Source organism: Aedes albopictus, chromosome 3 (assembly GCF_035046485.1).
Source record: "Aedes albopictus strain Foshan chromosome 3, AalbF5, whole genome shotgun sequence".
NCBI lineage: Eukaryota > Metazoa > Arthropoda > Insecta > Diptera > Culicidae > Aedes > Aedes albopictus.
In genome coordinates, this window is record NC_085138.1 from 340,382,795 (window position 1) to 340,395,686 (window position 12,892).

A 12,892-nucleotide genomic window follows, 5' to 3' on the forward strand; every position below is an offset into this window, starting at 1 on the left:
CTTTACTGTTCCATATTTCGCAAACACTGATGTCAGATCGTTGTCGGAAATTTCTGGTGGCAGATCAAACACCCGGACATAGCGAGTATTCCCTGCCACTGACATTCGTACCATCACTTTCTTTCCGCTGTTGTAGTGGAAGGGCAACGACTTTGCATTGTTCGCAAACACAAAGTTCATTGCTTCCTCACTTTTGAAGCGAATGAACACTGATTTTTCGTCAGAGATCTTGTATGCCGTCTCCATCATGGTTTGGTCTCCCTTCAGCGTTCTGATGAAACACGCCATATCGGCCACATTGGGCTGATCGGCATCTCTGGGAAACAGGAATGACAACGTATTCTTCACTGCAACTTCACCCGCCATGACGCTTGGAATTCACACACACCGCGTACGACCAAAAAACACAACGAAAACAAGCCAGCGACCGAACAAAGCGTCTGTTCACATCGAGAGATGGTCATCAACTCCGTACTCGGACGGATTGCTGTAGGAATTTTCAAATAAATTTCTAAAAAAATCTTTTGAATAGAACGGTAAATGGGATTAAAGTTTTTTTTACTTTCAAATGTCTTCAAAACTGTTCGCATATTTTGAATTGTCTTCAAAATGTCTTCATGAAAATGATTGTCCTAACAGTTGTTTAAAAGTTTAAAATTAGAGACATGTCTTCACATCTTGAATCTTTGCTGAACAGATTCCGGAACAAAACATGAATTGAATAAGAAAATGAGTATTGTGAAATTCTATCAACAATCTTATACAAATCTACTTGACATGTCCTCTTGATTTAACCGAAAATTCTTGAATTTCATCAAGAATTGTTCAAAAAACTATGTTTGAATTATGTTTTTCAACAGGATAACTAATCAATCGTGTTAGTGTTACATCTGGAACAAGTCCACAGTGGACTTGATTGGTATGACAATTAACCATTTTACTAATTTTACGTTTGTTATTCGGTATACTAGACTTTCAATTATCTCCAAAACTCCTTTCCGTTCCTACGATTCCATACATACAGGGAAGCTTTATCAGTACGAACCAAACGAGCAGCAACAGTGTGATGCTTTGGCCACTGCTTACCAAACTATTTTACAAGTGAAGCATCCATACCATTCTCGTCTCGTCTCGGCCGTCTCGGCAGCAGCAGTGTTGCTTTTCCTCTTCATGCAAATTCCTTCCGGAAATGTCGGGCGGCGGTGGAGGGGACCAAACTTTGAAAGTTTTTTTTTTCGTCGTGGAGAATGGGGTGTTCGGTTCGCAGTAGCATATTTGTTTGTTTGCAGCATCAGCAAAGAATGGAGTGCCGGAGACATCTACTCCAACAACGGGGATGGTAAGGGTCTCTGTAAGGACGAACTTATGCAGGCAAACACCACCGGTGGAGGTCGATACCGACCGACTAGTTATCATCAAATGTTGCCATTCGTCCATTACGTTGCGTTGGAGCAGTTTTGCCGGTGTTTGGTCGGAGATCATTTTTCTGCTTGGGAATACGGTATATGACCTGCCTAATACTGAGGCGAGTGCACTCTCGTTGATTGGCTGAAATTTCCGGTGATTGTTCGCTTGAAAAGTTGATTGTTTGTTGGATGGTTTCCGTCGAATGTACATTGCCGGAACATAAGGCTTCCTTTGGGTAGCATTATCAGTTTTCATTGGACCAACTACCAAGTATCTTTAAGAGAATTTAAAGTACATATACTCTTCTAATGTAAATGAACATGGAAGCCATACTTTGCGCTAAAAAATCAGCTTTAAGGCTCAACACTCCTCAGCTGCAACGAAGTCGAAAAGGAAAATTTTTCGTAGATGTTTCTGGAGTTGTTATAAATGGTTTCATGATCATATTACCCAAGTATAATTTTGATGGCCAATTGGCCTTGTAGAGGTTTTTAGAACCGTCATAAAACCTAATAATTTTAATTTTGATTTTATGACGGTTTTAAAAACCTCTTCTAGCCAATTTTACTGAGAAATGTTAATTGGGTAAATTGTGATAGTTCATGGTAAAATCAACTGGATTCAATAGTATATGAGACTTAGAATGTAGAGTCCACAATTTCTGAATAATTTCGTTCTTAATGAGTTTTTGGAACAATTTCTATAAAAAAAATCAACATCTTCGTCCCAAATAAATTACTGTATTCTCCTTACAAGATTCCCAAACCCAAAACATGTGACGCATTTTTTTTTTTTCAATTTTCCATTATCAATTTCAGATCAACAAGTATATCATTTGCTTGCTTATAATGCACATGAGGAAGACTATAATAAATGGAGACGCCATCATATGATATCTCTTCTGGAATAATTTATCTGCAAATAACATTTCCCGTACTCCAGCGTAAACCAATGAACCACAATCTGAAACCCCATATCCGAAGCGATCCATTCCGGCAGATCAATTCTGCTATTGTAGTGCGGTTATTTTTGCGTGATTTTCATCTGGAAGCGTTCAATAGAACGTATTCCGTAGCGATATTCCCATCCGCATGTGCTTCAGTTCACAGACAGTATCATATAGGTACCTACTTTCACTCGTTGTTCTCCTCGTCGTCGCAAAACTAGGCCATCAGAACAACAAACAGCCAGCGCGTTGCATCGCTATATAAACATGCCGCCAGATCAGTGGTTTACCAATGTTTCATCACGGTCCTGATTTTTAGACTAGACTAGACTAGACTAGACTAGAATATTCTGGGCCATAGTAAACAAAAGCTTCGAAAATATGCATGGGAAAACCTTTGGGCATAACTTTTAGAGGAATCCTCAAAAAAGTTCCTGAAAAAATGATTGCAAGAATTTCTGGAACAATTATTGATGATTTTTTGGAGGAATTTTCGAAAAAAATACAGACGGAATCAATAGGAGAGCTGTGGAAAGACCCCTAGGAGGAACTTCTGGAGGGTTCCGTGGATGCATTCTCGGAGGAATTTCAGAGGATATTATTCAAGAGATTCCTCCTCCCTGATTATTTCTTCTGGAGTCCTTCCAGAGATTATCCTTGGAATTCCTCTAGGGATTTTCCTGGGTATTTCTCCCGGAATTGCACAAGGAAATCCTATAGCAGCTCTCCAAGATATTACTCTTGGAATTCGGTGAGTTTCCCTTGGGCTTCCCCTGGCAATTCTTCAGATAATTTCTGAAGAGATTCCTTTGGAAATCCCTCTATAGAGTCCCCTGTCCTCCACAGATTAATCTGGATATTCCTCTAGAGGTTGTCCTGGAAATTCTCTACAGATTTTCGTTAGGGATTATCTACAGTGATTTTTAAGACATTCCTAGAGAAACTCTCAAATGAAATCTTCTGGGAACTCCCCCAGAAATTTTCCTGTGGATTCCTCCAGAGTTTCCTCTAGGAAATCCCTCAGAGATACCACTGAGAATTTCCCCAGAAATTCCCCTGGGAATACCTCCACTATTTGCAATTGAATTGCAGGAGAAATGCCGATTTCAAGAAAAAAAAACGTCGAAGGAACAGCAAATAGAAATTGCACAAGCTAGTCCAAATGTAAGTGATGAAATCTGTGCCCCTTATGGTATTCTAGACGATTTAAACCATACTAAAGTTGAAGTTAAGGCTTCCAGATCTACAGTCCGTTCGCCAGATGCTGGACAGTCCTGTATTTCAAACGATGCTCAATTCAGATAACTAATTTTTACGTAAATTTAGCTGCTAGCTGATTTCCCCTACTTTTCTAAAACTTGCTTGAACAGTATTCAGATAGTATGTTGCTATAGATATACATTCCGTTCCGCCATTCCACCAGATAGTGCTTGGGAAACTTCAGAACCAGAATCCAGATAATCAAATCCGATCTTAATTTCAAACGATGTCCAAATCTAACTGCTTTTCACTAAGATAGAGCTAGTAGCTCTACTTCTTGTTCCATTCAAGTTCTATTGGCATTAACGTATTTCCACTTCCTTTCTGCCATTCGCTTGGACACTACTCATTGAGCTTGGCTCTTTAGCCGAGGGATTGGCAAGTTTGACCTCCTCCATATGCCGCGCTTGGATTCACAGAAGCTCATCCTCTTCGGAGCCACTATCTTCTGTTGCGCTTCGGTTCACATGAACCTCATCCTCTTCGGAGCCACCACTTTCTGGTATTACATCCAATAACGAAAATATAGCAACCGATCTTCTCAAGACACCACCTGATGTAGAAACATATGTTTGACGCACTACCCTTTATTCGTCAGAATATGTCAGTACCGTCTACCCCCGTTGGTTTGACCTCATCTAATCTGAACACTTGACCCCCTCTAATCTACACATCGTTCAAACTAAAAAAGGGTTCAAACGTCATTCTGCTCATGGAACGGAGTGAAACGGAACGCAGAATCAAAACAAAACAGTAAAAAGGGTTACCATAAGTGTGTTTTTCGATGCCTACAGGGTTACTAGAAGTTCAAATTAAAAAAATGAACCCCGTTGGTTTGCATGAGGTGTCGTTCAAACCAACGGGGATAGACGGTACTTCTAGTTATATTGACATTAACTGATTTCCGCTACTTTTCTGACATTCGTTTGGATAGTACTCAGATAGTAGGCTGCTATAGATATACATTTCGTTCACCAGATAAGTGTTTGGAGAACTTCAGAACAGGAATCCAGATAGTCAAATCTGACCTTTATTTCAAACTAAAGCTATGTTCACTTAGAATCCGGAATCATGTCACAATTTCTAGTGGTGCTCTCAATAAACACTATCATCATTCTTTTACAGCACTCTGATCATACACTAATCCTCTTTAAATGGTGAAAATTTCATCGATTTTCTTGCAACGAGTGAAAAGCTATTTCAGATTGAAGACAAGAGGAGGAAAAAAATCTTGCACAAACACGTTGAAAATTGAAATGCTAATATCGTCAAAACCATTATGTGTTATGTGCACAGATGTTGTTAACCATGGCATAAGGAAGTGTCCTCGGAAGAAAAAAGCTTGGGTTCATTGATAAATCTGCTTTGAATTTGAAGATTTGGCAAGAAGTTCGAACTCTGGGCATAGTTTTCTCGCAACAAGATGATGAGAACCAACTCATACAAGGATGACAGCCTCAAGAATCGCGTGCTGCTTTTCAAAAACGCACACAAGGGATATGTAGAGGTTTTACCTATTTTGATGGGCTGCCATGACAGCCGGAGACGTTCAGTGGTATCGTCACAGATGGGTAGTGTTTATCAACGAAAAAACACTCAAATTTCGCGTTTTCTCAATTCACTGAATGGCCCCGCATTTTGCAATAAAAAAAGTTTGGCAATTTTTCTTCGGAATCCTAGTCAGACTAGTCAAGGCACTCAGGACACTGCATAGATGACCTGATTGTTGAACAAACGTGCGGAAGGGGTTGTTGCTAAAATTTACCACCGTTGTACAGATTTTTAGAGAGGTCAACACTAAAAAGGGAGAAAATGTGTGAAAAATAAAAATAAATAATTTCAATGATATTTTTCCATGAAAGTACAATAAATAACCTTTGTTTTGACGGCTTCACCTTTTATGTTTGTTATTCCATCCCTAAGATATACGTGATTTTGTCATTCCGGATTCTAAATGAACATAGCTTTATGTCCGAATCCAACTGCTTTTTACTGAGACAGAGCTTGTAGCTCTACTTCTTGTTTTATTCTAGTTCTATTGGCATTAACGTATTTCCACTTCCTTTCTGACGTTCGCTTGGGCACTACTCATTGAGCCATGAGTTTGGCTCTTTAGCCGAGGGATTGGCAAGTTACGACCTCCTCCATATGCCGCGTTTGGTTTCGCAAGAACCTCATCCTTATCGGAGCCACCATCTTCTGTCGCGCTTGGATTCACAAGAAGCTCATCCTCTTCGGAGCCACCATCTCCTGTAGCACTTGGATTCACAAGAACCTCATCCTCTTCGGAGCCACCATCTTCTGTCACGTTTCGATTCACAAGAACCACATCCTCTTCGGAGCCACCACCTTCTGGTATTACATCCAATAACGGAAATATGGCCACAAATCATCTCAAGACACCACCTGATGTAGAAACATATGCTTGACGCCAGGGATGGGAACACTCACATGCGAAGAGTTACACTCACTTGCTATTTTCTCAGCTCAGAAGCATGCAATCAAGAAACGATGTATGGACGACTTTTGCCTTGTGATTTTGTCTAAAACTTTGCCGAATAAAGTAGGGGTCGCACACGCATACCGAAATCGTGGGGGAACTGTGAAGGCAACTCTCCACGAGTTGAATGTAAATTACACTCACCTCGTGGAGAGTCACTTTCATAGCTCTGTCACGTTTTTGGGATTCGTGTGCAACCCCTACTCCATTCGCAAAGTTTTAGACAAAACCACAAGGCAAAAGTCGTCCATACATCGTTTCTTGAATACATGCTTCTGAGCTAAGAAAATAGCTAGTGAGTCCTCACATAATTTGTCTTCAGTATGTCTTCATAAAAATAAATGTCTTGCTATTGAGGAAGCGTCATGTGCTTTTTCCATTTGGATGTGGGTGAAATTATGGGCGATTTTATTTCATCAAATTTTCTAAAGTGCGTTTAGAACCACTGCTCCCACCCATAACTGCCTTCTACACATATATGCTGTGTGCCAAGATACGGCCGGAGAGTTCCATTCGAACAATCTCTCGTGTCCTGCATCCATTCTAGTCCTTGCTTTATTAGTTTTCCTTATTGTGTGTTCCTGGAGCACCTACTAGCAGCAGCGATGCTGGCTCTGTGGCAGGAACAATCATAAACTGTTGTATTTTTCTGGTCCATATTGTTTTCGTTCGTGTTAAGGTCCACCTCTACCACCTAACCCAATCTACCCATCCGCGCAATCCGCCGTGGTGATTGTTTGCTGCGAGAGCTTGTTGCTGCACTCGAGCTTAGCCTTGTAGGCTCGCACCACAGCTTCCAGCATCAGAGTACAAAAGGCAACATTGCGAGAGTGGTGTTGTTGGTACCTACTCCAAGCCGAGCCACGCCAGGCCACGGGAGGCACTTTATCTGCTGGGATAGATTTAATTTACGACCTCGGCTCCTCGGCTGGCTGGATGGCTGACTGGCTGCTGCAGCGCAGCAACAATGGCCGGCCGTCCAAGGGCCGAGCCGACGTTTCTTCACATATGCTGCAGTATTTATCACACTTTGGGAGACGACGGCATTTTTATGAATGAGTCGGCATTGATAAAAGGCTTGTTTTTGTGTCTTAATGAGAAAATATAGGGGGATGAAATGGGGCGAAAGATAGCATTACACTGGGGGGCCTCAAGAAATGGGGCCAAGCAGGAAGCCTAATGGAATGTAATAAACCAATATTAGAGACGCAATGCGAGCTTTGCATCGTGATTAATGCGGCATTGCTGATGTAGCAGGAAACGATTGTTTGGTTTTAATAGATACTGCAGCATCTTGATGAAAGTACCAATTGAGCAGTGATATCCTAGATTGGATTGACCCAAGCTATAGAAAGAAACGGCTGAAGTTTCTCGTTTCATCCTGGATGCAAGGATAACATCTTGCCCGAATCCCCTGTTTAGGGATACAAGCGTCATCATTGGTTCGATTAGCGAACTAGGTTTATCATATTTTTCTGTCTTATGGCATGCAGATTATATCGTGTGTATCAAATTGCGTGAATTTACAGCATAAGAAACATTTTCACTGTCAATAACCAATGACAGCAAACGAGTTTCAGACACAAACGACCATGCGTCTCCATTAATAACAATTAAGCTTCAGCTGTGACTGTCTTTTTCACCTGAGGTTTGGAAGTTTGAACAAGTGTCAGACATTACATAGAACTTAAAATCTCATATTAATACTTCAGATATATTTTGCAGAGCTTTTAAAAAAGTTATTTTGGTTCTCAGCGTGCCTTTCTGGGTCATAATGACCCCAATGCACGGCTACCCCCGTTGGTTTGAACGAGACCTCCTGCAAACCAACGGGGTTCATTTTTTAATTTGAACTTCTAGTTACCCTGTAGGCACCGAAAAACACACTGATGGTAACCCTTTTTGCTGTTTTGTTTTGATTCTGCGGTCCGCTTCACTCCGTTCCGTTGCATTTTTTTTTATTACCGTACGGTTTTGGGCCGAAGGGTCTCTGGTTTTCATGAAACTTTTTCCACAGGCAGGGCTCATGGATATATGAACAAAAAAAATTGAGGAAAATTCAGGGTCTTCTATTTTCCCGGAAAACTCAGGTGGAGATTTTTTGTTTTCCTCTGACACTACTTATGTACTTTGAAAAATCATTACTCAAGAACGAAACATTGTAGAAACAAAGTTTTTTTTAGAAAATGAAAGCAAGTTTTCTCAGAAATCAGAAATTTTCTCAACTGTGGATAATTTTGTAGAAAACTTTTTACCGTTCATGTTTTTTTTTGGATTTCTGAGAAAATTTGCTTTCATTTTATAAAAAAACTTTGTTTCTACGATGCTTCGTTCTTGAGTTATGATTTTTCAAAGTAAGTAGTGTAGCCCGAGCAGAAGAAAATAACAAGTGAATAACATATCAAGGTATTTATCTTAAATACTACCATACCTTGTGTTACCGACAGGTAACATTTTGTGTTATTGTGAGTGCGAGCTTGTAGGGATGATTTTTGTAAGATAGGTCAACCTCAACGGTTTATTTGAATCTGGCTGTGGGTGGCCGATAGAATAAAAACGCACCGCTCGTGGGTGAGCGATCTTCGCGGGCGAAAAGCTATGAGAGTCACCTGAAGCACCAGGAAACGGGAAAACGCAGGTTGCTATGGGTGACCGATCACGAGTGGGCGACCGAGAATACGAGCGGAGCGGAGAGTAGCGAGCAGTTAGTTGGCAACTCCGAAAGCGAAACGATCGCCCATTCCGTCGAGCAACAATTTGGTTGGCATAGTTTTTTTCCGTTGTGGAACGTTGTGCTTGACCACCATTCATCTGGACGCTGTGGGTCACCACGAGGAAAGCAGCTTTGGAGGATCCTCGTTTGTCCAACCTGCCGGGTTACAGTCCCTGGCGAGACCTCGTAGCCCCAGAAGCCGTTTTGTAGCCAAGATAGCCGTCGATACCTCCGCCTTTAGTCCAAGTTCGCATTGGCCACCGCCGCCGCACTGCCGCCGCCAATCGTTGCGGCCACCGCCGTCTTTCTCGCTGTGGCCAGCACCGACCCTAGTCGCGGCCAACGCCACGCGGTTTTCTGCATTTCGCGCCAACAAAGCCGATTTTTGTCGCGGCCACTGCCGCCGTTCTCTACGACTGCCGCAACCAATCGTCGCGGCCACCGCTGTTTTCCTCTGCGGCCGCCGCCGCCGTTACCACGATCAACTTCCAACCTCGTCACGGCCACACCGCCCTCGTTGGCGCTTACTGTCACCGACCCCCATCGGCCATCGCCATTTGCCTTCGTTGCGGTGCCCGCGGCCTTCCGTCGCGGCCTCAGCCACCACTCGTCGCGGCGACCGCCTTCACTGTGATCCCCGCCCATTGTCGTCGATTGTTGCTGCGGGGACGTCATCCAACATGGCGGCCCACGCCGTCCTTCACTGCGGTCACCGTCACTCCACGCGGCTCTTCACCGCGGTCAACGCCGCTCCGCGCTGCCACCAACGCCACCCCATATCAGCCCGAACAATTTAGCCACCCCAGCCTGTAAGTAACCGAATAAAAGTATTTTTGTACCGTATGTTTCTAGCTATAGGACCTCGCATTCCGAAGACTTCCCCACGCCGAACGCCCTGAGACCCGGGACCAAAAGAGGTCGTGTTTGCCCACTCCAATCGCCTGCCGCGGCTTAGACCAGTAGACGGGGGCTTGTGCCTGTTCCCTTCAGGAACAGAGCGGTCCCGGGGCCGAAAAATTAGAGTCTTATACTTGATATGCCTTTTATTGGGTGGTAATTAGAGGAAAAATAACAAAAACAAATACCAAAATTTTGTAAAAATAACACCTAGAAAATAACAAGTCTTGTTATTTCAATAATGAATGCATACCTAAAATTTCAAGTGCTGTATTTGTTATTTCAAAGTTATTGAATAACAAACTTATAACATTTCTTGTTTTTAAATGTTTCACTTGTTCGATGACTTCATCATGTAATAGCAAATCTTGTTCTTGGTTATTTTCACAGTTCAACCAACAAATACTACATCAATACCAAACTCTGATCAAATACTTCAGACTGTTATTGTGATGTTCTCATAACATTGCGTAGAATAACGCAGCAATAACAATTTTAGGTATTAGAGCACATGTTGCTCTTCGCATGGTATTTGTAAGGTATGCCCTTCTGCTCGGGAGGGGAAAAACAAAAAAAAAATCCACCTGAGCTTTCCGGGAAAATAGGCGACCCGGAATTTTTCTCTTTTTTTTGTTCATATATCCATGAGCCCTGCCTGTGGAAAACAGTTTCATGAAAATCTAAGACCCTTCGACCCGATTTGTACGATAAAAAAAATCCCTTATTGATAAGGTCGAACTGATGCTTTTAAACAAGTACGACCATGGTTTCCATTAGTCAATCAGGTTGAAATTTTTACTGCTAATCATTTTAATGTAATAAGTAATATGTATTTGAAATAAAAAGTTTACTTTGGGAGGGAAACTGATCAGTCAGTGAAATGACTTTGCAAGTGTTATTTTTCCACCTGAATTCCACCCTTCCAGAATGCAGAAAGCTATGAATTGAAGCAGTTTTGTTCAACAAGTCAACATTCAGAACTATGCCATGTATTTTAACATTGAATTGCGCGTAAGTGCTGTTATGGCAACATAGGACTTGGTTCCTATTTCCGAGGCCTACTAGTACGCCCCCTTGGAATTGACTTTAGTATTGCGCCCGATGTACATTATTTCGATGAAATTTCCAACTATAGACCATGATTATTTTACATCCTAATTTAAAAATAAACACCCAATGCCATTCAATTGGTCTCAATTTTTTTGTCACAAAAAAGTTCAATTTTCTGAAGTGCGTAATGCGCAACCCTGGGACAATTTCTGCAGGACTTCCCGGGACATTTCTGAAAAGATTTCGAGAAGAATCTTTTGAGGATTCTTTCGAAGATTTTCTGAAGAAAATACCTAATAAAATTTCTAGGTTTTCTGAGGGAATCCTCCTACGTATTTCTGAGGGAACTAGTGTAGGAATATCTATAGAAACACCTGTATAATTCTCTTAAAAGATCCCTTAAAACCTCATGAGATATTCTTCAAGGAATCTATGTAGAAATTCCTTGGAATTATTTCTGGACAAATTTATGAATGAATCGCCGAAATAATTAAAGCCAAACTTTACCAAACACCGTATGTATCATATGTAAACAAAAGCGAGATTTCCACATGAGGCGCCGAATTTCGGACTACATACTTGTATCATTCACCTTTGGGGATGGTATGTGAAAAAATACCCGGATTTTTAAAGTTTCTGAAATGCTCAATTTATGAGTTGCTATGGGAACAATGAACTTCCCCTTCAATTTTCTCCGTTTTTGGATTTTGTTACATACGGCGTTTGGTAGTGTTAGGCTTGAATTAGTAGAGATGCTCCAATATGCAGTTCTGCTGTAATCTCTAAAGAAGTTGCTCTTGGGTTTACTGTAAGAAATCATCGTTGAGTCGCTGAAAGAATCGCTGGACAAATTTCTGGATAAATCTCGCGAGAAATTTCTAAAGGATAGTCTAGGGAAGTTTTTGAAGAAATTTATAGAGGCATTTAGCATATAGCAAACTATATGGAGGATTTATAAAAAGGAATCTCTGGAATATTTCATTAAAAAACTTATGTAACAATCTCAGAAGAAATCCATGTTCTGAGATGAACCAGCCTCGGGCTGAAAATCTCATAAATAATGACATAAAAAAAAGAAATCCATGGTAGATTTTCTAATGAAGTTTTCGGGGCGATTTTTTTTGAGAAATTTCCACAGGAATCAATTGAAAGTATTTTAAAAAATACGTAGAGGAATTCTCAAGATTTGCCTTAGTAATCCCTTGAAGAATTTTGAATGAAACTTCTGGAGGATTTTTTAAAGAAATATTCAGAGGAATTTGTAGAGGGTTTCCTAATGGATTTTTTTTAAGAATTAGTGGCAGATTTTTTGATGGAATCGCTGCGGTAGTGGCCGCACAGACTGAACTTTACTGATTAGATAACGGACAATACATATAACACCCAGTGGAGAAATTTTCGTTTGACGAAAAGTTTTCACCGACTAGAGCGGGAATCGAACCCACACTCCAAGGCTTACGAAACACCTAAACGACTGACGCCGTTAACCGCTCAGCCACGAAGCTCACTATTTACTAAATTTACTAAAGGATTCCAGTGAGGATTTACTGTGGAAATCTATGGGAGATTTTCTAAAGTAAGTTCTCCAAGGATTCCGCACTTCAAACGCTTGACTCGTTTTTGGGATGACGCAAAAGCCAACGATCCGTAAAGTTACTTCCACTTCTAGAGAAGCGAAACGCCATCCAGTTCGTAAACATTTCAAATGTTGATCCCAAACCGCTTGACAGATGTATTCCAATTTTCATTTTCTCTCGAAAGCTGTGTAAGAATACAATTTTTCTGCGTTGACAATTATTGACATAGCCTTACTAGTAAATATAATGTTTTGTGTAGAAATTAGGTCATCATATGAATAAAGCTGAGTAGATTAAAGATTCACAGAGATTTTCTCCGAGGCTTTAATAAGGAGGATTTTCCTCAGCTTTATTTATAACTAAGGCACATTAGGGGATCCTGTGGTAATACGCACCCCTGGGGCAAAACGCCTTCACGCTATTTCATTACATAATTAAAGTTTCCTTCAGATCCAACTAAAGAAGACGTAATATTGAGCCGATCAAGACCGAGAATGACTAGATTATTCGAATGAAAAGCGTGGAAAACGTTGATTTTCCAC